General features: G+C 37.9%; 1 protein-coding gene across 1 annotated transcript in view; it reads right to left on the reverse strand.

Moving 5' to 3' along the window:
* The window catches only part of WRN (WRN RecQ like helicase), a 126,635-nt gene that overhangs the window by 95,636 nt on the left and 4,902 nt on the right, over positions 1-26,097 (reverse strand).

A 26,097-nucleotide genomic window follows, 5' to 3' on the forward strand; every position in this document is an offset into this window, starting at 1 on the left:
GTTCCTATTATCTCAAATTTCTAGTAAAGGCACAGAGGTTTTGAATATACACCTGAAGACTCTTATGATGAAACATGATGTTAATACGAAATAATCAAAGCAACTATATATGATTATGGGATAGCCTGTTATCCCTATTGATATTTAGCAATATAAACTCAAAAGAAATTTTAAAATATCCAGCAAGTATCCATTTTAAGTGCACATTTCCCAAGCCTAAAAACCCCCCAAACTGAGACTATTAATAATACATGCAAGAAAATTTTAAGATTACTTTAGCAAACAAATTTTCCATACAGAATAAACTTCCATCACTATTATGCACTGGGAAAGAAAGGATTAACAGCAGGCTAGTAACTCACTCTCCCTACTGGGGAAGCGAGAATGAAAGACAATCAGGAATCCTAGCTAGTAACTTCAAACTGGATGGTAGCCTTGTAAACCTATTAGTGCTATCTCCCAGCAGAAAAACACCAAAGAGTACCTATCTAGAAGATGCTGTTAACCAGATATAGCTAAACTATCTATTGCTTATCAGAAATAAGCCTAGAATTATGGATTACTTTATAATTTTGACAATTTATTAATAATTTATTGATAAGTTTATAATTTACTAATTTTATGTCTGGGAAACAGGGGGGTAGTTAGCAAGCTGTGTAATTAAGATAATATAAAACAGAGGAGTTCCAACGAAAATAACTTCCTTTGTGCAATTTTTTTCTTGTACACATTGCTCAAAACTATGCTGCTAATCCAAAACCATCACATGTACTAATGCAGAAGAAAAGGACATTTCTGGAATCTGTGTGTGAGTTTGGGGTTCCTCAAAAAAAAAAAAAAAAAAAAGAATATTCCATCGTACTTTGTGCTTGCCTATATTCTCTGAATCATTAGCAAAGTTTAGCACTAAGATTTATGATTCACTGAATCAGAATTGAGAAATCTTACTGCCACCACCTGCATTACATGTAATAAGATAAAATAGATAAAATACATATACTTTAGTCATTGTAAAGGATTTTACAAATGTTAGTGGTTATTAATATTTGCCATAAATCCAAAAACCCCTCACAGGAGAGTCAAAAGTTGATCCCACAGTACATACACACACATACATACATATAAGAAAAGACTCTATTCTTAATCTTAAAATATATTAAACTGGAAAACAAATTTTTGGTATATACAGTACAGATAATTTGCAAAACTGCCATAACTGAGTTTTCTGCAAATAACAACTATATAAAAACAACTATAAAATCTTGGAATTTTGTAATTCATTCATTCACACTGCCAAAACAAAAATAAACTTCAATAACTCTTCCTTGCAGCTACCTATAACACTAAAATCATTTTAATTTAAAATGTCTAATTTTTAGATGCAAATACTCTATTTTTGCACACAAAATTCTGTCTAGACATCTCCACACAAAGCATTTGAAAGTAAACTTGCTTACAAATCTAACATTTTTGTCGAATTTACTAAGATCTTGAGACAAATAAAAAGCATACAGAAAATTAAAGTTGTAGAATAATTTTCAATAGGGAAATTCTTCAATATACATGATTATAATCATGGATCAAATAAAGTTTGTTCTTGGAAGGGATCCAAGTCATTGAATAATAGAATTTTTTAATTATATATTTAGCTGTTGAGAATAAACAACTTTGACACATCTTTTTCTAAAACCAAGTCATATCCTTTCATAATGCTTCACTTTGAGCCAGTAAAAGATCTTAAGTCCCTCTCTGAAATAAATAATATATTTTGATTTGCTTTGGTTTAGACTTTCCTGGAATAATCGTGCCTATCTATCTACCATTATCGGCCACTTTTTAACCTTTTTCACTTGTTTTAAAGGCTGATTTTAACAACATACACCTGGGATCTTAGTTGTGCTTTATTTTTCTGGTTTGCTTGTGAATAGCCCAATTTGAACATGTGTATCTTTCAATAAAGAGATTCATCTCATTCATAGTTCATGTAAGGATTTGAGTTCTCACTTTCATCGTACTTTGATGAGTATTTATCTTCCTTTCTTCAGTTTCCTTTTATTCTTTATCCATTTTTTTGACTGGGTAATATTACCATTCATACTCTTTTTTTCCTATTGCCAATGTTAAAACTTCACTTTTTTCCATCCTATTACTCTATTATCTCAGAAAAATAATAAAACTATATTCCTTCCCCACCAAAACCCTGTATTTGCACTGTCCCTCTACCCGGCAAGGCAAAACTCTTAGAATATTTTGACTTCCCCACTCTTACAACTACTGTTTTTTGTTGATATAGTTTTGGTTACAGCCTTTCTTAGTATAGTCCTTCTACTTCAAGAATCCTTACTATTTTCTAATCATTTATGTTACAAATTTCATCATCCATTTTAATATAAATGTTTACATAAATTTAAATATGTATATAAATTGGAGTTCCTTGGTGTCTCAGCAGGTTAAGGATCCAGCATTGTCACTGCTGTGGCTCAGGTCACTGCTGTGGCACAGGTCTGATCCTTGGCCCAGGAATTTCTGCATGCCGCAGTCATGGCCAATAAATACATACATAAGTAAATAAGCAAATGTATATATTGCTTACTGTAGTTTCCTCTTCACTTCCTCTTGTCCTATTTTGAATCTCTGCTCTGATTCAATGGTTTATTTAGAAACCTTTTTTCAATTATTTTCCTCAGATAGAATATGTTGGTGAGGAGTTCCTGCTGTGGCTCACAGCCAGTGTTTATAGGTAACCTGACTAATAGCCAGGAGGATGCAGGTTCAGTCCCTGGCCTTGCTCAGTGGCTTAATGATCTGGCATTGCTAGAAGCCATGATGTAGGTCACAGATGTGGCTCGGATTTGGCATTGCTGTGGCGTAGGCCTGCAGCTACAGCTCTGATTCGACCCCTAGCCTGGGGACCTCCATATCGTGGGTGCGGCCCTAAAGAGAAAAAAAAAAAACATGTTGGTGATAAATGCCGATCCTCTGTAAAAGTGAAAATGTATTTTTTCAAAAAGATATGAAAATGATTTGTTGGCTAAGCGTAACAGTCTCTCGGCAGTTCATAGGTGTTGTCTTACAGGAGTTTCCATTGTGGTGCAGCAAAGACGAATCTGACTAGGAACCATGAGTTTGCGGGTTCGGTCCCTGGCCTTGCTCAGTGGGTTAAGGATCCCGCATTGCCCTGAGCTGTGGTGTAGGTCGCAGACGCGGCTCGGATCTGCGTTCCTGTGGCTCTGGCACAGGCCAGCAGCTGTAGCTCCGATTAGACCCCTAGCCTGGGAACCTCCATATGCCGCAGGTGCAGCCCTGAAAAGACAAAAAAGATAGATAGATAAATAGATAGATAGACAGACAGACAGACATAGATGTTCTCTCACTATCTTCTGCCTTTTAATGTTGCAAATAAGAAGGTCATTGTTTTTCTGATGTTTTCTTCAATGATGAGTACTATTTTTCCCATTTGGGAGCTTGAAAAACTTTTAAGGATTTTTATATTTTAAAGAGCCTAAGTGTATAGGAGAATAGAGTCTCCTTAGGATCAGTGAGTCCTTGGAAAGGACTGCTTTCCAAATCTTTACTTCAGATCAGAAAAACTTCCCCTTGTTATGGGTTGAACTGTATCCCTCCCCTAAATAAAATATGCTGGAATCCTAATCCCTAAGAAACTCAGGATGTGACTTTGTTTGAACATAGTCATTACAGAGGTAACGAAATTTAAATGAAGTCATTAGGATGGTCCCTAATTCAAAATGAGTGGTATCATTATAGAAAGGGGAAATTTGGACACAGAGACAAGTATAGATGGATGGTGATGTGAAGAAAACATATGGAGAAAAGTCATCTGCAAGCCACAAAGGAAAGCCTGTAACAGACACTTTCCTCAAAGCCCTCAGAAAAAAACTCTGCCAACAAATCAGTTTTGGATTTCTAGCTTCCAAAACTATGAGACAATACAGTTCTATTGAGTCTTCCAGTTTGTGGTACTTAATAATTGCAGCTGTAGCAAACTAATATACCCCTATTACTAGTTTAGTTATTAACTGCTGTAAGCTATTCCTTTTTTTCCTTCTGCAGCATTTATTCACATTCTAGTGAATTTCCTTTTTTTTTCTTTTTTTTTTTGTCTTTTGTCTTTTTGCTATTTCTTGGGCTGCTCCCGCAGCATATGGAGGTTCCCAGGCTAGGGGTCGAATCAGAGCTGCAGCTGCCGGCCTATGCCAGAGCCACAGCAACGCGGGATTCGAGCTGCGTCTGCAACCTACACCACAGCTCACCGCAACGCTGGATCCTTAACCTACTGAGCAAGGGCAGGGACCAAACCCGCCAACTCATGGTTCCTACTCGGATTCGTTAACCACTGCACCACGACGGGAACCCCAAGTGAATTTCTTCTTGCTTGAATTTTTTCTTAGTGTATTTTTTCCTACCTAATAACCATCTCCTTAATTTTGTTCTGTATTTCAAGAGACCTCTTCCACGTAATTTCCAAGATGCTAATATCATTCCCAACAGGTATTGTCATTTTTCATTTTGCCTATTGAATTTTTACGATGTTAAGATCTTCATTGCTAGTTTCAAAAAATTGCCTGGTACACTAGTTGAATCTCCCTAAAGATGCTTATTATTTCTTTCTTTTGTAAGAGTCTAACTATTTCAAAGATCAAAGATCTGTCTCAATAGGAGCTTCCTATTCTGGATGTTCTGTTGGTCTCCTTTCCACTGATGCTAGATTCCTTGGGTGGACTGTTATTTTACTTCACTTGTATAACTCTTTACTATCAGCAGTCATCAGCTCTTTGGGTCCTTCAGGAGGCTGCAAACTGAGGATCAAGAGACTAAAGTTTTCCACTGAAGCATCAGGAGGCAATTTCTCTACCCACAGGTCTCCAAAGTTAGAATCTCAAGGTCTGGCCCATCAGCACACTGAGCCATACGTACAACTCCTCAGGGAAGTCTTCTAAGACAGGAATGATCAAGCAGGCTTCCAAGGACCAAACAGTTGTTCAGTGCACTCAACAAATACCTGTTTTATTTTCAGCCATATTTGTATTACCACAGTAATTCTATTGAGAATTTTATTTAGGAAATAATGTTTACTTCCTTTCTTATCCACCTTTTTTCCTTTTCCACCATTTTCAGTGGAATCCACTGATAATACTTATAGGTACTTTAAGTTCTTTTTTGTGTAGAAATTCTTTTTTTATCAAGGATAAACTATTCAATCAGCAAGCTTGATATCTGTTGATTTTACTCAAATACATAATGACTCTCAACTGCCTGCTTCATTTATAAATGAAATTCTACACAGGAAATTGACAACATTTTCAAGTTCATGGCAGACTTAGAAAATGGAAATTTTTTTGCCATTTTGGGGAGGGGATCTGGGAATGTGAATATAAAATTCTGCAAAACTTTTACGTTATCTATAAAATCAAAATTTTCAAACTTTTTAAATAACAAACTTGCAATTGTTTAGACGAAGATAAATTTTGCATATGAGGTTTTATGCTTAAAATTGCCACACAATTCCTAGTTGAGACCTTTTAATAATATATTCTTAATATTCTATATAATAACCATCACAAAGAAACTTCATTAGCACAAGTGGTAGCAAATGGCAAAAGAAGAGGCTTTTGCTCCAATACACTGAAAATTTCTTCTTCACTGCTAACCAGCATTCCAACAATTCAGTCTCTTTAAATTGTACATCAAGGGTGCTATAATTCTTTAAATCTAATGCTTCTCCTTTTCTTCTACTGAGAAATATGTTAATTCTTTCTGATGATGTAAATAAGCTTCAAACACAAATGAATGTTTTTATATCAAGTATTTCAAACATACTACTGTCTCAGCACATACTGACTGCTCTAATAATATTATTAATCTTTCTTTAGGATTCAAATAACACCAGTTAAACAATTACTTCTAAAATTATTTTAACTTCAGATAGTAAAACTGAATTTTTACTCTGTATCTATAAATTTTTTCAGTACATGTTAATACATTTTACACAAGGTCACTGCACTTATGATTAAGTTAATTCAAGAGCTCAAAATATCAGTTATGGATACCATTTTCTGAAGCCAGTAATTATACTTCAACCAGTCTGCAAGTAAGAGTCATTCACATAGGATAATTTGAAATTTTCCCTTTAGCTTATAAATCTTCCTTTGGACTGTCAACACACTTCAGTAATGAAACTAATGAGGTTTTTTTCATTTAAAGCTGAAAAAAAAAGTATTGTAGCAACTTGGATTTCATTAGATTCACTGTTTTTATGACATCATTTAATGTAAAATTCAGAACTACAGGCAAATTTTAATATACAAGAGCTTCTCTGTGAATGTATTACTTAGAATATCAGTTTTTTTACACTGAATTTATAAAGCTTTTATACTTTCTTATTATTACCAGCCCCAAAATCACAGTGTTTACATAATATCTCATCTGTTTCAAAATATTCATATTTCACTTTAAAATTCATCCCCAGTTGGTTTTGGAACTTCTTAGCCAAGCAAATAATGTCTTTCCAGGTGTTTTTCAAGGATTTTATACAACCTTCTGAGGACCATTGCCAATACTTATTAATTCATTAACTTCAATAAACACTTCTTTCATTAATCTTCTGGATTAGTATTGTCTTCATGTTCCTGACAAATCTTCAACATATCTTCTAATAGAATAGCTGAAAAATGGCAACTTTTCACCTCCTTTCCCTCACTGGTCCCAAACATAGTCTTTCACACAGGCAGTGGGAAAAAAAGATTTGGCAAACTAGTAAAGTGATCTGGGATTTAATCATGCAGTCCTGTAATTTGCTTCTTGAGCTCAATCCGTTACTTTTATCAATCTCATAAATTTATTATTTTTTGCTAAAACATGTTTTCAAAAGTTCAAAATTTTTGTTCAGTAAAATAGATGTTTTATGAAAAGGAACCAGAGTACTTTGTGGGACATCCCTACTTCATTTCATTTAGGCTGAAAGTGAAGGATTATGGCTATACGAAATCCATTTCTAAGATAGTCTTCTACTTTAATGCCTAATTATTGATTAAATATTTACTATTATGTTCCACTCATAAATCAGATGATTTTCCAGCTTTAATCAATATCTTAGGCACCATAGAGTAAGTAAATAATTATAGAAATTAAATCTATTCTAATACAAAGTACTTAAAATACTGTAGGTCTTAATTCCTTGGGAAATAGTTTTTATCAATTTTTTAACCTGTCTGTATTCTTTTTTTTGTCTTTTTGCCATTTCATGGGCTGCTGCCACGTCATGGGGAGATTCCCAGGCTAGGGGTCTAATCAGAGCTGTAGCCGCCGGCCTACACCAGAGCCACAGCAACACCGGATCCTTCACCCACTGAGCAAGGCCAGGGATAGAACCAACAACCTCATGGTTCCTAGTCGGATTCCTTAACCACTGAGCCACGAGGGGAACTGCTAGTCTGTCTGTATTTTTATGAACATTTCTAAACAAATCCTACCTCCAATTTTTTTTAAGGAAGCCAAACAAAAACTAAGTGTACTGAAATATTTACTTTCATTTAGTTTAATAATTAAAAATTTTAAAGTAAGCAAAATATATTTCAGGGTAATCAAATATATTTTTAAAGGAGTTTCTGAAGTTTACAAAGGCCTATTTTTCCTTATTGAATCAACTGAGCTGCATATGTTCCATTAACTATTTTTAGATATAAGCACTAGTTCTTTATATTCTTAAAACAAATATTATGAAATTCTATCAAATTCAGGGTTTGATAAACTGTCGCATCAAGAGCCTATAATAATTATAAATTAAATAACAAGCAAGAAAACTAACAAAATTAATTTTAATCTATTAGAAAACACTAAATATCATACAACTATAACCTATTAGAGAACACTAAATATCACACAATATCATACAGTTAGCCTATTCTACGCTAGCAGTAAAATTATGAAAGTTAAGACAATTGAAATTGAAAAACACATAACTTTCCCAATGATTCAATAACATATGCATACCCAATTAAAGTAATTAATAGGTAATTATTTAACAGAAAACTCAGAAGGAAATACTACATGATATAGCCACAACACAGCTTTTTTTTTCAATTACTCAATGAATTTTATTACATTTATAGTTCTACAAGGATCTTCACAAGCCAATTTTATAGCCTTTCCATCCCAAACGCCAGCACATCCCCCCACCCCTCAACCTGTCTCATTTGGAAACCGTAAGTTTTTCAAAGTCTGTGAGTCAGTATCTGTTCTGCAAAGAAGTTCATTGTGTCCTTTTTTCAGATTCCAAATGTCAGTGATAGCATTTGATGTTGGTGTCTCGTTGCCTGACTGACTTTGCTTAGCATGATAATTTCTAGGTCCATCCGTGTTGCTAAAATGCCATTATTTCTTCCCTTTAAATGGCTGAGTAATGTTCCATTGTGTATATGTACAACATCTTCTTTATCCACTCTTCTGTCAATGGACATTTAGGTTGTTTCCATGTCTTGGCTATTGTATATACTGCTGCAATGAACACTGGAGTACATGCATCTTTTCAAGTCATGGTTTTCTTTGGATAGATGCCCAGGAGTGGGACTGCTGGATCAAATGGTAATTCTATTTTTAGTTTTCTGAGGAATCTCCATACTGTTTTCCACAGTGGTTGCATCAATTTACATTCCCACTAACAGCGTAATAGGGTTCCCTTTTCTCCACACCCTCTGCAGTATTTATTGTTTGTAGACTTTTTTTTTTTGTCTTTTTGCCTTTTCTAGGGCCACTCCCATGGCACATGGAGATTCCCAGGCCAGGGGTCCAATCGGAGCTGTAGCCACCGCCTACACCAGAGCCACAGCAACGCGGGATCTGAGCCGCGTCTGCAACCTACACCACAGCTCACGGCAACACCGGATCCTCAACCCACTGAGCAAGGCCAGGGATCCAACCCACAACCTCATGGTTCCTAGTCGGATTCGTTAACCACTGCGCCACGATGGGAACTCCTGTTTGTAGACTTTTTGATGATGGCCATTCTGGCTGGTGTAAGGTGGTGCCTCATAGTGGTTTTGATTTGAATTTCTCTAATAATTAGTAATGAGCCACAACACAACTCCTTTTGATCATGTTTACTATGATAACCGTACATGCTATTAACTCAAGTAGTTTACAAAAAGATCTACATAAAGAATGTTCAAATATAATTTCACCTATTATACATCTTTAAATGTCTGTCTTATGAAACACGTTTATGTTTGAAAACTACAAAAACACTCAGCCATCAAAATTTTGCATTACCTATATATAACCCACATCATTATGCTTCAGCACAAATTGAAAGGGACTAATTTTGCTCCAGTTAACTCTTGCCAATAGTCAGTATGGACCCAGGGTTGCCAGACCTTCCAATTTTTCAAAAGAAGACAAAGAACTTGATGTTACTATGCAATCTTCCATTTGATACCAATTGCCAACATCAAGTTTCCTGCAGGCCTCTTCATTTCGAACCTCTGCTGTGGACAAATCAATACTAGCAGCTGGTGTGGATATCCCTAGAAATTTTAAAAGTCAATACCCCTTCACAAATCATTCTTTGAGTGAAATACTTGGGTATATGTTTGTAGATGCACTACAGAATGAGTGGTTGACAAAGAACAGTAACACACTAACAAATGGAGTTTCCTTCAAGATGCACATAGGAAACAAGGCAGCAGTCTGGGGCACTTTCTTAATTAGGGAGTAGGGAATGAATTATCCTAAGACTGGAGCACACATCCCTTTTCTCACCACTCTGAGTTTACTGTGTCAACTGATACTGCCCTGGAGCATCACTCTATGCTACAGCTTCCACCATCGTGCTAGGAGCACTCACACAGCATACCGTTTACCTTCCCAGCTGTGAAACGATAAGTAAAAACTATGAATCCAGAGTCCAAATCTTCCAGTCCATCAACTAGCAGTACCAACTATATGCTTTAGGAGTCAAATTATTAAAAGATCTAGCTGGATGGTCTAACATGAAAATTACTATGTCTAAACAGAGCCTAGGCTAAATGGAAGATCAGCTGTGTTCTTCATGAAGGCAGACCAAAAAGAAATATATTCACACTATACCAAGATTTCCCTTCAAAATACTTCTCTAATTTTCATATCATTTTATCCCTGGTTACATTTTTAAGAACTAATCTCAAAAAATAATCAGCATTCCTCAAAACATATCCACAAAACAGAATACTGTGCAATGATTAAAACATGTTCTTATAATTTATCAAATGAAAAGAGCAAGTTATGGAGTTCCCTTGTGGCACAATGGGTTAAGGATTGGGCACTGTTACTACAGCAACTCAGGTTGCTGTTGTGGCGCAGGATGAATCTCTGGGCCAGGAACTTTTGTATGCCACAGGCGCAGCCAAAAAAAAAAGCAAGTTAAGCTCTAATCTTAGAAAATAAAGAGATGTATATTTCTCTATGTGTATATTACAGATATTTTATATACATACACATATATACACATACACCTACACACCTACACACACACACACACACACATGCATTTTTAAAGGTCTGAGGTAATGTATACCAAAACATAAGTGCTTAACTCACATCCGCAGATGGTTTTAATCCCTTTCTTTCTATTTTTCTATACATTCCAAATTTTCTATAAGAACATGAATTACTTGTAGCAATTGGGGTTTGGGAAAGTATGCCAGTAAAAGTGGGAAAGTGTTTTTCATTTAACGAAAAATCAAGGCTACATTTTTGTACTATACAACAGATTGTTTCTGTCACCAACAACTCAAGTCTGCCGTTGTAGCACAAAAGCTATAAACAATACTTAAATAGGCATGACTGTGTTCTAATAAAACATTATTTATAGACAGGAAAATCTGGATTTACACAAATTTTACAAATATTACACTTCTTTTGATTTGTTTTATCCACTTAAAAACACAGAAACCATTTAGCTTACTATAGTCAGTAGAAAAACAAGTCAAATGTGACCCAATGGCCTGTTTGCCAAATGCCACTATAAAACATAGACACAATGTTCTAAGACTGGAAAATGTCCAATGCTGCTGTTATTAACAACTCACTATAGCAATTTTTTAATCACCATAATACATTCATAAATATCTAATAAGAATGTAACTCCTCAGTAAAGGAAGGCTTTTTAGTAAATTAGTTGAAAAATGAGTCTCATTTTAACTAAATGAGTAAGCTTACTGTAGGGTTAGTAATATTAGCCAATTAAATATTAAGAGATTATCTGCCAAAATTAGGAATTATGTTTTGAAAGAAAGCCATCTGAAGTAATTTTATTTTATTTTATTTTTGTCTTTGTTGTTGTTGTTGTTGTTGCTATTTCTTGGGCCGCACCCGCGGCATATGGAAGTTCACAGGCCAGGGGTCAAATCGGAGCTGTAGCCGCTGGCCTACACCAGAGCCACAGCAACTCGGGATCCGAGCCGCGTCTGCAACCTACACCACAGCTCACGGCAACGCCGAATCGTTAACCCACTGAGCAAGGGCAGGGACCGAACCCGCAACCTCATGGTTCCTAGTCGGATTCGTTAACCACTGCGCCACAACGGGAACTCCTGAAGTAATTTTATTTGACAGCAATTAGATAGTAGGACAAGCTATTCACTTAAACCACTTCTAGCTTATGTCAATAGAAATCACACCAATAAGACTTAAGGTTTAGGAGTTCCTGTCGTGGCACAGTGGTTGCAGTGGTTAACGAATACGACTAGGAACCAGGCGGGTTCGGTCCCTGCCCTTGCTGGGTGGGTTAACGATCCGGCGTTGCCGTGAGCTGTGGTGTAGGTTGCAGACGCGGCTCGGATCCTGCGTTGCTGTGGCTCTGGCGTAGGCCGGCGGCTACAGCTCCGATTAGACCCCTAGCCTGGGAACCTCCATATGCCGCAGGAAGCGGCCCAAAGAAATAGCAAAAAAAAAAAAAAAAAGACTTAAGGTTTAAATTAGTAACAAATTTAGGGAAAAAAATTATTTTTGCTTTTTAGGGCCGCACCTGCATCATATGGAAATTCCCAGGCTAGGGGTCAAATCAGACCTGTAGCTGGCACCCTACACCACAGCCACAGCAACACAGGATCCAAGCTGCATCTGTGACCTGCACCATAGATCACAGCAGCACAGTGATCCTTAACCTCTTGAGCAAGGCCAGGGATGGAACCCGCATTCTCAAAGACACCAGGCCAATTCATTTCTGCTGAGCCACAACAGGAACTCCTCACATTTAGAAATTTTAAGACCAAATGCAATTCTAAATTAGCAAAGAAGGGATAAGTCTTTCATCACTTAGCTTTTAAAACCACATTCTGGCAAAGAAGAAATTCATCTCAAGAGCACATTTTCCCACTTAGAATGGTATCACCTTGTAGAGAACAGACTTCACACCAGTCTCAAGAGAAAGTTGGGTTTAAGTGGATTAGCTCAGAGATTTCTTTGTTCCTAAAACCTCTAACTAAGGTAAGGAAATTAATACCTACCATTACCACAGGAACTTGCCTAATTGCTTGAGGGCTAAGCTGACTAAAGAATCCCTTTGAAATGCATCCCCAAAATCCAAAAAACAAACAGACAAAAAAAAACCCACTGCACTGTTGAGTTAAATGGCACATACAGATAAGCATTTCAAGTCCAGGAAAAAAATTATCAGTAAGTAGTTCAATATCTAACTCTGAGAGACAATTATATAGGCCAATGTGGACAAATTTTCAATTAGTACCTAAAATGGTTCAATTCTGTTTTTGTTCAAAATATATAAAGGCTAGCCTAATGAAATACACTTTTATAAAAACTGACTATTTAATCAAAAATGTTTACAATTATTCTAAAATTTGCTAACAGAATGTCACAAAAGAGAAGTCACTGTTCACAAGCTAAAATTTCAATTTCTTACTTTGATCGTTTAGGCAAATTTTACAATCATTGAGTTTCTCATTTTTTCCCTGAACAACAAGGGTGTATCATCATCACTGCGCACAAAGAAAAACTAATAACAAAGGCTAGGTGATTCTGCAAAAGTTAGCAGATTGCTCTAACGTTAAAAATTATGCTATGAACAAGCAGGGAAGTAGAATGGAAAGAAATCCAGACTTGGAGTCAAAAATTCTAGGCTCCAGTGCTGCTTTGTGTCAAAAAAAAAATGATCCAAAAGTTAGAAGTAAGACGAAAAGAAGGCAATATGTCCTTTCAATGTCATATAGGAGCACAAGCCCACCCAAGAATTACTGCATATGGAATATACATTTGACTCATTATTTACTTGGTTAAAAACTCACACTCAATGAAATTACATGTTAACTTGTAAATTTTTGTCTAGTAAAAATCCAACTGAATTGTGTCCAGCAGAAAAGATGATCTCAAAGGCTATGGTTTTTACTACCCCATAATACAGCTCTGTATCTAAACTAGCAATTATTTCAAAGTTCCTGTCCCAATGTCTTCGTATGATGGTCAATTTAATGTGTCAGCTTGACTAGGCTAACGAATGGTAAAACATTATTTCTTACAGATGTGATAAATTCATTTGAGTAATAAAAAAAATTAAATTAAATTAAAAAATAAAAAATAAATAAAACATTATTTCTGGGTGGGTCTTGGGAGCCTGTTTCCAAAGAAGACCACGATTTGAGCAGGTAGAAAGAGTAAAGAAGACTGCCCTCGACCAAAGGTGGGCATTGCCCAGTCTGCTGAGATCCTGAACAGAACAAAAAGGTGAAGGAAGAGGGAATTTGCTACTTGCTTGAGCTGAGACATCCATCTTCTCCTACCCTTGCATATCAGAACTCCTGGACTCTGATGTCTCACACCATTGGCTCCTCTGGTTCTCAGATACAGACTAGAATGACACCACTGGCTTTCCCAGGCTTCCGGCTTACTGGCGGCAGTCTGTGGAGCTTCTCAGCCTCTAAAACTGCATGAGCCAATCCCTCACAGTGAAAATCTTTCCCCATATCTATATATACCCCATTGGTTCTAGAAAAATGGATTATATTATACCTATATAATCTTTGTTCCTCTGAACCAATTTTACCTCCTGTTGGTACCCTCATTAATGAATTAAATAAATGTGACATGGGTTCATTATATATTTGTATGAGAAGGAGTCTAATTTTTTTAGAAAATTATGCTGTGACACTTGGCCATTTAGTATCCGTGAGTCCATGGATGATTCACTTTACTTTTCTAAATCATTATTTCTTCATCTGTAAAAATGGGATTAAACTGCCATTATATTATTACTTGCTTTATTATATTACATTATTATATTACTTGCCTCACTGACCACAGGGTTGATGTGAAAATAAACAGTCACGGGGAGTTCCCGTCGTGGCGCAGTGGTTAACGAATCCGACTAGGAACCATGAGGTTGCGGGTTCGATCCCTGCCCTCGCTCAGTGGGTTAATGATCCGGCGTTGCCGTGAGCTGTGGTGTAGGTTGCAGACGCGGCTCGGATCCTGCGTTGCTGTGGCTCTGGCGTAGGCCGGTGGCTGCAGCTCCGATTGGACTCCTAGCCTGGGAACCTCCATATGCCGCGGGAGCGGCCCAAGAAAAGGCAAGAAAAGACAAACAAACAAAAAAAAAGAAAAGAAAAGAAACAGTCACAAATATGACATGACATCTTTTAAACAACAGCTACACATGAGTTGGTATATTGATAGGAGTAGTGACAGAATCTTAATTGCTATTATAACTCAGTCCCTTTAATATACTTAGAGGGACCAAGAATCTGTGAGTACAGAGAAAGATATCAAATCCATAAAACCAAGACAAAGTATTATCAAAAGTTAATACTGAAGCTCTTCATAGGTAGAATGTTCTTTTAAATGATAAATCCAAATAGAGAAGAGAAAATGGATTCATTTATCCAAAAAGACTTCATTCTTACCCATGGGACTTGGTCCAAAGAGCACTGAATTTCAACATCACCTATTTTCTTTCTCTGCAACTATACCATACAAACCATATTTAGGAGGCTTCCAACTACAATCTAAATTACCGCAGTAATATTCATATACTCATCTAACTATTCATGTGTATAGATATGAATATAGAAAAATGAAAGAATTTCAAAGACTGGTAACTTACAAGATTGGATTAATAAGGGTTTCAAATAATCTGATACAGAAAGCTTATAAAACCAAAGCAGCTTAAATGATTCAGCAATTCGATCTGGTTACCAATGCTCTAATTTTGGTTTTTGGGTTTCACCTATACAATTTTGTTATTTTTACTAAAAGAGGCAGCTTTCAGTCAAAAAGCCTTTCTCCACACTCCCTTTTCAGTGTGGAGAAAAGGGAACTCTCCTACACTGCTGGTGGGAATGTAAATTGGTACAACCACTATGGAAAACAGTTCCTTAGAAAACTAAATATATAACTGTCATAAGATCCCACAATCCCACTCTTGCACGTATACCCAAACAAAACTACAATTCAAAAAGATACATGCACCCATACGTTTATTGCAGCACTATTCACAATAGCCAAGACATGGAAACAACCTACATGTCCATCAACAGATGAATGGATTAAGACGACGTGGTACAGGAGTTCCCATCGTGGCTCAGGGGAAACGAATCTGACTAGTATCCATGAGGCCGCAGGTTTGATCCCTGGCCTTGCTCCATGGATTAAGGATCCAGTGTTGCCCTGAGCTGTGGTGTAGATCACAGATGCAGCTCGGATCTGGCGTGGCTGTGGCTGTGGTGTAGGCCAGTGACTATAGCTCCAATTGGACTCCCAGCCTGGGAACCTCCATATACCGTGGGTGTGGCCCTAAAAGACAAAAAAAAAAAAAGGTGTGGTACATATACACAATAGACTACTACTCAACCATAAAAAAGAATGAAATAATGCCATCTGTAGCAATATGGATGCAACTAGAGATTTCTCATACTAAGTAAAGTAGGTCAGAAACAAAAAGACAAATACCATATGATACCATTTATCTGTGGAATCTAAAATATGGCACAAATGAACCTATCTACAGAACAGAAACAGATTCACAGACATGGAAAACAGACTTGTGGTTGCCAAGGGGCAGCAAGAGGGAGTGGGATGGACTGAGAATTTTGCAAAGTATTACATTTAGAATGGATAACCAATGCAGTTCTCCTGTATAGCACAGGAAACTATAGCCAATCACTTGTGACAGAACATGATAGAAGATAACACAAGAAAAAGAATGTATATATATGTACTATATATAATATATATTTTATATATCTATATAACTAGGTCACTTTGCTGTACAGCAGAATTAGCAGAACATTGTAAATCAACTATACTTTAAAAAATTTAAAAAACGAAACAAAACAATGCAGTGGGAGTTCCCACTGTGGCTCAGCAGGTTAAGAACGCAACAGTGTCCATGAGGATGCAGGTTCAATCCCTAGCCTCACTCGGTGGGTTAAGAACACAGTGTTGCCATAAGCTATGGCTCAAATCTGGTCTTGCTGTGGCTGTGGTATAGGCTTGCAAGTGAAACCCCAATTTGACCCCTAGCCCAGGAACTTCTATATTCCACAGGTGCAGCTATAAAAAGAAAAAAAAACAGAATGAACTTTCAAAAATCTTGGTTTGGTTTTTTTAATTTATTATATTACATATTTTCTGAAAATATAAACCTTGCCCTTTGAATTTATCTGTACTTAACCAATATACTAGCAACTAGTTTATATATACATATATGTATAGACACATACACACACACATATACATACACATAATCTACAATTTATTTTAGAAGACATAATTAATAAGTTATTCTCCTTTATTGTTTCTGAGTACTACTAAGCATTAGTACCACAAAGCATTAGTGCATTAGTACTTTTCAATGCACTAGTAGGAATAGGAGAAGGCAGAGTGAAAAAAATTAGAACCAAAGAATCCATGTCAAAACCCTCATTAAATTCCCAAATAAGGAGTTCTCTTGTGGCACAGGGGGTTAAGGCTCCAGCATGGTAACTGCAGTGGCTTGGGTCACTGCTGTAGCATGAGTTCGATCCTGACCCAGGAACTTAAATATACCAAGGGCATAGCCAATTTAAAAAAAAAAAAAAGAGAGAGAGAGAGAGGGAGGCTTTCAAGACTTTTATTAACCTATTGCTAGATTTCTGCTATCTTAATACCCTCCAAAATTACCTGAACAAGCAAACTAGAAAAGCTAAATAAAACCTATTAGCATTTAGTTCAGCTTAAGCAAATCACTGCAATTTTAAAAAATAATAGGATGATTTTTTGAGACCTATTTCTTTATAGGTATCTACCACGTTTTCATAACTGTCAAATACTATGTGATATATAATTTATACAACAGTATAAATTAAAATTTGTATCAATAATATCAATTGAAATAAAGTACAAATAGAACCAAATAAATACAATAAAATGCTATCAACTGTGGAAAAGGATAAAAGCTTCTCTCTATGCTGTGTCATTGTGAGAAGCCACATTGCCCATAAACTAGGAACATGACTTGACCTGAACTGAATCCATGGCACAGTGAAGTGCTTTATAACTGAATTTCACTGTCCCACTGAATAATTCATTAGTTTTAATAAATTTCCTCTTGTTCTGAAAGTAGCTACAGCCAGTCAGTGAAAATCAACCACTATAAACTGGGAAACTGCAGAGGAAGTTTTCAAGTAAGTCAATTTAAAACCTGCTTAGGTTGCCTATTTTTCCTTTTTTATTTTTTAATTACTATTACTTCATATAGCCTGAGATGAAATTTTATGGGACTCATTAGGAAGTGGACATTGGCAGTTACCTACCCAGAACCCATTTCACCCTGCACCCTTTGTAACAGTATCATAAATTTAATTCAAGTAATGACCAGTTACCCACAAAGCCAATGTGCTTGAAGGAAGCTACCCCCACTCCCAGCTCCCACTGTAAACCCAAATGATTTAAAAGTAATCCCATTCTCTTTGCCACAAAGATGATTCAAAAACTCAGGCCTAAACTCAAGACATTCCTCTGGATTTGGGTTAAGAATAAAACTATAACTTCAGACCAATGAGATACAATATGATTGTTTAAGGGATCTCTGAGAATACCATGCCTTGCCCTTGTGAGAAAGCTATCAGAAGAGATGCCCTCTATTTGAGAATGGGAAGCTTGGGCCTCTACTGCCAGTCTGCTACCATGATGGAAGTCAGCCTCACGATGAAGCCAACACAAAGAAGATAGCAAAGATGGGAAATGAAGCCACAATTGTTAATGGACTAAACCAGTCTTCAAGTAGTCCTACCTCAGCCTTCAAGTTTCCTTTTAATAATAAATTTCCCTATTTGTTAAGCCTGTCTGAATAAAGTTTTCTGTGCTTGTGTTCTAACCAATACACAAATATAATTGAAAATAAAAGTATGTGAGAGTTCCTGTTGTGGCTCAGCAGATTATGAACCTGACCAGTATCCATGAGGATATGGGTTCCATCCCTGGCCCTGGAGTTCCCTGGCTCAGTGGAAATGAATCTGACTGGTATCCATGAGGATGTGGGTTCGATCCCTGGCCTCACTCAGTGGGTTAAGGATCCGGCACTGCTGTGAGCTGTGGTGTAGGTCACAGATGCAGCTCAGACCTGGTGTTGCTATGGCTATGGCACAGGCCAGCAGCTACAGTTCCAATTTGACCCCTAGCCTGGGAACCTCCACATGCCAGTTGTGGCCCTTAAAAAAAAAAAAAAAAAAAAAAGGAAAAAAAGATAAAGAAAAAAAGAGAAAAATCAATCCCTGGCCCTGCTCAGTGGATTAAGGGCCCAGCATTGTCCTGAGCTGTGGTATAGGTCGTAGACACAGTACAGATCTAGCATTGCTGTGGTGTAGGCTGGTGGCTACAGCTCTGATTGGACCCCTAGCCTGGGAACCTCCAAATGCTGTGGGTGCAGTCCTTAAAAAAAAAAAAAAAAAAAAAAAGAGAGAGAGACAAAAAAATTAATAAATAAATTAAGCTGAAATCTTACCTCCTAACATACCTCCACAGCTAAAACCCTGGTTCAAGTCAAATTAACCTCTTATCTGCTTGCTTCCACAGTCTATTCTCAAATCAGTAATTAGAGTGATTCTGTTAAAAGAAAATTCAATTTAAAGGATTATATACCATAACCAAGTGAGATTTATCCCAGGAATGCAAGGATGGCTCAACATAAGAAAATCAATTAATGTAATAAGTCACTTTAATAGAAAGAAGGAAAAACACAATATGGTCATCTCAATTGACACGGGCATTTGACAAAATTGAATACTCTTTCATGATATAAAAACAAAAAAACTAAGGATAGGAGGGAATTTCCCTAACATGAAAAAGGGCACTTATGAAAAACCCACAGTTAACATCATACTCAAAGATGAAAGACTGAAAGCTTTCCCCTTAAGATCAAGAGCAAGACAAAGATACTCACTTTCACCAATGCTTTTCAACATAGTATTGAAAACTGTAGCCAGGGAGCTCCCTGATAGTCTAGTGGTTAGGATGTGGTGCTTTCACCCCTGAAGGCCAGGTTCAATCTCTGGTCCGGGAATGGAGATTCCACATCAACCATTGCACACCACTGCCAAAAAAAAACTTTTTAAAAGAAAAAGAGAAGTTCCCGTCGTGGCGCAGTGGTTAACGAATCCGACTAGGAACCATGAGGTTGCGGGTTCGGTCCCTGCCCTTGCTCAGTGGGTTAACGATCCGGCGTTGCCGTGAGCTGTGGTGTAGGTTGCAGACGCGGCTCGGATCCCGAATTGCTGTGGCTCTGGTGTAGGCCGGTGGCTACAGCTCCGATTCAACCCCTAGCCTGTGAACTTCCATATGCCGCGGGAGCGGCCCAAGAAATAGCAACAACAACAACAACAACAACAAAAAAAAAAAAGAAAAAGAAAATTCTACCCAGAGAAATTATATATAAATAAGAAATAAAAGTCCTTCAGGTAGGAAAGGAAGAAGTAAAACTATCTCTATTCACAGATAATGTGATTCTATATATTTAAGGAAAAAATCCCAAAAAATCCACAAAATACCTACTAGATCTAATGAGCAAATTCAGCAAAGTTGCAGGGTACACAATCAGCACACAAAAATCAGCTGTTTCCATATACCAGCAATGAACAATCTGAAAGGAGATCAAGAAAGCAAACTCATTTACAATAGCGTCTAAAAGAATATCTAGGAGGTGAAAAATTTGTATCCTAACACCTACAAAATACTGCTGCCACTGAAAGAAGGTACCAACAAATGGAACGACACTTGTGTTCATAGATAGAAAGATTAAATACTGTCAAGATGTTTTTGTAGCTACCTAAAGCTACCTACAGATCCAACACAATCTCTATCAAAATTCCGACAGCCTTTTTTGCAGAAGGTGATCCTCAAATTCATATGGAATTGGAAAGGGCCCTGAATAACCAGAACAATCTTCAAAAAGAACAAAGTTAGAGACTCAGACTTCCCAATTTCAAAACATCCTACAAAACTACCATAATCAAAACAGTGGTGTGGCATAAACACACAGCTTGATGAAACAGAATTGAGCCTCCAGAAATTAATCCTTATATGTATGTATTGCCAAATAACTGATTTTTGAAAGAGTGCCAAGTCTATTCTGTGGCAAAATGAGTCTTTCAATAGATGATGTTGGGCCAACTGGATTTCCACACAGAAAAGAGTGAAGTTGGACCATATGCAAAAATTAATTCAAATATACTGATTCAAACGTTAACAGCTAAAACTGTAAACCGCTTAAAAGAAGACATGACTTTGGATTTGGGAACAAATTCTGAAATAGAACACCAAAAGAACAAGCAATAATGGAAAAATATATAAATTGGACCTTATCAAAATTTAAAACTTTTATCAATAAAGCGACAGTATCCAAATGTAAAAGACAACCCACAAAATGGGAGAAAATATTTGCAAATCATATATCTGATAAATGTTTGCTAAGGAGAATACATAAATGTCTCCTACAACTCAGAGTTCCTGCTGTGACACAGCAGGTTAAGGACCAGGCCTTGTCTCTACAACTGTGAGAGTTCAACCTCCAGCCCAGCACAGTGGGTTAAGGATCCTGCATTGCCACAGCTTTGGCGCAGGTCACAGCTGTGGCCTGAATTCGATCCCTGGCCCAGGAACTTCCATACAGATATGACCAAAAAAATAGATAAAGGACTTGAACAAACATTTCTCCAAAGAAGATATACCAATGGCCAACAAGCATATGAAAAGATGTTTGGCATCATTTATCATTAAGGAAATGCAAATCAAAATCACAATACAATACCACTTCACATCACTACTTAAGAGGGCTATTACAAGGAGAAAGAGGAAATTGGAAAGATGAGAGGAGAAAACAGGAAAAGAAAACAAAAAAGAAAAAGGAAAGAAGATAAATTTTGGAGAGGATCTGGAGAAATTGGAACCCTTGTTACAGGGCTGGTTGAATGCAAAATGGTGCTGCCACTCTGAAAAACAGTTACGGTTCCTCAAAAACTTAAACATAGGAGTTCCCACTATGGCAAAACTGGATTGAAACTGTAGCTCAGATGTGATCCCTGGGCCAGGAACTCCACATGCCGCGGCACGGCCAAAAGAGAGAAAAAAACTGCTAAACACAGAATTATCATATGACCCAGCAAGCCCACTCCTAAGTATAGACTCAAAAAAATTGGAAACAGGGACTCAAGCAGATCCTTGTAAGCCAATGTTCAGTGCACCATTATTCACAATAACCAAAAGTGGAAAAAAACCTAAGAGTCTGTCAACAGATGAATTGATTTAAAAAACGTAGTATATACACACAACAAAATAGTATTTAGCCATAAAAGAAATTAAGTATTAATACATGGTATGACATGAATGAACACTGAAAGCATTATGCCAAGTGAAGTAAGTCATATACAAAAGGACATATTAGATAATTCCATTTGTGTGTATTATCTAGAGTAAGCAAATCTGTAGACAGTATACCAGAGGTTACCAGGGGCTGGGTAGAGGGGGCAATAGGGAGTTACTAACCAGTTACAAGAGCTGTTTGGGGTGATGAAGAAATTTTAGAAATAATTGTGTTGGCTAAATAATAGTGAGTGTAATTAATATCACTGAATCGTACACTTTTAAAAATGGTTAAACTGGCAAACTTTGTTATACATATTTTAGTATATAGTTTTTAAAGATAGATCATAGTAATTTGCTGACAAAACTCTCCAGTAGCTTCCCATCTCCCTCAGAATGAAAACCCTAACTTTCAAAATTGCCTACAAGGTCCTACACAATCTGTCGCCCACTCTTTCCTGTCTGACTTTATCTCCTACAATTCTTCCCTATCACACTCTACCTTACTGGCCTCCTCGGCTGCTCATCGGACACAAGCAGGCTTCCTCAGGGCCTTCACATTTTCTTTTTTCCTAGAAAGTCACAGGACTAGCTCTCTCACTTCCTTCAGCTCTTTACTCAAAAATTACCTTCTCAGTCAGGCTTTCCCTGACCACCTACTTTAAAACTGCAGCTCCCTACCCCACTTACAACTCTTCATCTCTTTTTCTTGTATTATTTTTCCATAGGATTTTCATCTTCTGATACACCAGGCATTTGACTTACTGCCTTTGACACCAAAAGCAGAGCGATTTGTTTTGTTCACTGATGGTCTCCCCAGTACCTACAGCAGTGCTCAATATAGGTCTGTCAAATTAACAAAGGGAAACCACTCTTCCATGGATGAAAATCTAACTGCCCTGCCCATACATACCTTCAACTCCCTAAAAACAAACTGAATCATACAAAATTCGAAGTACGCTTGTTACGGCAGCTACCCAGCAGCCCTGCGCTGCAGCGTATCAGCTCTGGTGACAGCCCTGTGGCTGTAGCCTACTAGCTCCAGCAGCTCTGTGGCTGCAGTGGATCAGCTCTTTTACCCAGCAAGAAACCAAGCGAGCACTCGGAGAGTTGGAGAACTCAGGTTTATTACGCCGGCCGGCTCAGAGGAGATCGATCTCCAGAGTCTGAGCCCGGAAGAAGGGTTTCACAAGGCTTTTATGGGCTACTTCTTCCAGGTCCATCCTTGGCTAGTTGGACCGGAGTGACGTCAGGCAAGGTAGTGGATGTGGAAACAAATTGACAGGAGCAGATGTGTGGGGAGGGGTGGTTGGCCGCAGTTGGATGGACTTTGCTTAGTCATCATGGCCGGAGTCTCTCCTTTCTACATTTTTATTGGGACAGTTTCTCCTACATTCCCCCCTCTTGATGCTTTTTCACATTTTTGGAGCAAGCATGAACCTTCCTGGTCTTCTTGGCCCAGAGGCTGATATAAGTGTGGCCCGGACATCACCACCGTTTGTAGCTTTATAGCTGCTAGGCATGAGGAGACAAACTTGAGAAGACAGTTCAGGATACAGGGGCCAAATGTGAGGGCCATGAAGAGCATGAGGAGGGGCCCAGCCAAAGGCATGAGCCATGCCACCCAACTCCAGTAGTTATCCCAATTTAGCCAGGAGTTATCTAATTCTTCCCTTCTCTTTGCTATGTGTTCTTTTAGTTGTTGGGCCATGTTTCTGACTATTCCAGATCTGCTGGCATAAAGACAGCATTCTTCATCAGGCAAAGTCCCCCTTTTTCAGCAGTGAGTAAGTCCAGTGCTCTCCTGTTTTGAAGGGCCACTTCTGCCAGAGAGTCTACCTAATCCTGTAAGGCTACTAGGGAAGGGGCTACTTGTTCCACGTCATCTGTGAATTCTTTAGATAATTGATGATAATAAGCAGTGGAGGATGCTATTCCTCCCACTCCTGCTCCTATCCCTGCTGAAATTCCCAAACCAACTAATTAAGGAGATAATTTGTATTGCTCTCTTATTCTGCCATATGCCTCTATGGGCACCATAAGAGACTGATTTCCAGGGACAGTATCTATTTGAGAAGTGAGAAAGGCTAGACTGCAGGTCCCTGTCCAATTAGCAGGGAGGCACTGGTAAGCATCTGTTAATCCTGTCCCATCCCATAGATCATAGTCCCAGTCTGTCATCCCTGGAGTGAGCAGCAGGATGAATGTTAACAGAACTATGATTCCCTTAATCCTTTTCACTGACCCATTATGAATAGGGATTCTAGTATACTGACAGTCAAGAGATACATCACACAGATGAGCAGCCAGGCTCCCTGTCCCCATTCTGAAGGGGATACCGCATATAGCCCCAGTCCAAATATGAGGGCTATGGCAATTTCAACTACCAATATTCCCCACCGGAGCATGAGTTCAGTTCAAGTTTGCATGGAAATCCTCTGGCCTCCACTTGTACAAACCAACCAACTTCCAGTATGTGGCTGGGGCAGGGCTGTAGATTCCTCAAGCTTCTGCCGTGCGTACACTGGCCAGCTTCTGGGTGTGACCAGAGCAGGGCCTGCAGTCCTCCGGTGCCGAATGTCTCTGGAACTTGATCCTGAGCAGGGTTTTCAGGGTGCTGGACAGCTTCCCAGGTGTCTGTGTCAGTGGCGGGAGCAGCCTCCTTTATTCTGGTGTGACGGATCCATGGGGTAATTACCTGTAACCTTTATAGCAGTTGGGGTTGCCATGCGACCCTTAATTTACAAATGTTAATCAATAGCCACATCAAAGAATGTATCGAAGCCCATGTTCCTACACTGACTACCTGAGTTAATATTCTGCCTCAATTTCCCCCCCCCACCACGAGTTGGAGACTCCAACTGTGGGGAAAAGGGGCGATGACTGCTCTGACCTCTTCCTACTGAAAAGGGGTGTCGTTAGGGAAAGCAGTTAGGTCTCCACTCATGGGACGGTCAAGTGGGCTTTGATACATTGTTTTGGGTACCCCTTCTATCAACATTTGAAGGTTGATAGCTTTTAATCAGGCTGTAATGAAGCAAGAAATACAGTTAATTATACAGGGTCTGAATAAAAGGATATGGTGAAGAAATATTTTCACCAGGAGGAGGTCATCTGGTTCCACAGGGCAGCTCCAAAAGCTGGAGCTGGATAGGACAGCTCATGAATCTACTGCTGAAGATCTAGCAGGGAATTAGACACATTCTGTGAACAACCAGGAATACAACATTTAGATTTTATAACAGCACAGATAACTTGTATGATTTTTCTGATTTCTCTGGCTGGTTATGACATATTTGTATGCCTTGGTCAACTTGTAATTGAAAGCTACCTTATGTCCTTGTGAGCAGTATGATTTATGGCACCACATTACTTTTAAAGTTAACTTACTCAAATATATTCTAGACAGTCCCCACCACGCACAAAATTCTCTTCTCAATGTCCACTTCCCACACACCTTGTATCACTTTCTGTATCCATATTAGTCTGTCCCTTATTTTCCAACCAGAGCAATCAGCTGAAAACAGACCATCTTTCTTTTGCCTTAATAAAATGCAGTTCAATCCCTCATTCCTTCTATATTGAAAGCACACACATTCTACTTTTCTAAAGCAAACACGGACTGTCCTTTATAATTTCTGAAAACACGTGTTTTTCTCATGGAGACCATTCAGTGTGGCACTGATCATATTGATTAATTGTTCTAAATACATTTAGTTTCTGCTTAGTAACCGATGTCTCAGTGTCTCATTTGACTTCTGTTAAACCTAGGTACGATATTATACCTAATGTTGACAGCTGTAACGACGTGTGTATTAATTAGATCAGCAAACTTCAATTCTAATTTAAGATATTAATACTGAATATTTCCCAGTTTACTTGAACCTAAAATTAATTCTGGTCAGTTAGCTACCTTCCATATTTTGAGAATTTATATATGCAAAGCCTTAGTCAAGGAAATGCAGAATAAAGGCATCTTTTAAATCTAATACAGTAACCCATGCTGCTGTTTCTGGAATTTGTGAAAGAAGAGTGTAGAGATTGGGCACCACTGGATGTAATGAGACAAGTGTCTCATTTATTAGATGAAGGTCTTGTACTAGGAACCAATCCCTATTAAGTTTTTGCACTCCCAATATAGGAGTGTTACAAGGGCTGATACAATTCAATTAATAATCTGTTCTCTTATGCTTCCTATAATTGGGATAAGTCCCTGTCAGGCCTTGGGTCTCAGAGGATACTGCTTTTGGCAAAGAAATA

This window comes from Phacochoerus africanus, chromosome 3, assembly GCF_016906955.1.
Source record: "Phacochoerus africanus isolate WHEZ1 chromosome 3, ROS_Pafr_v1, whole genome shotgun sequence".
NCBI classification, from domain to species: Eukaryota; Metazoa; Chordata; class Mammalia; order Artiodactyla; family Suidae; genus Phacochoerus; species Phacochoerus africanus.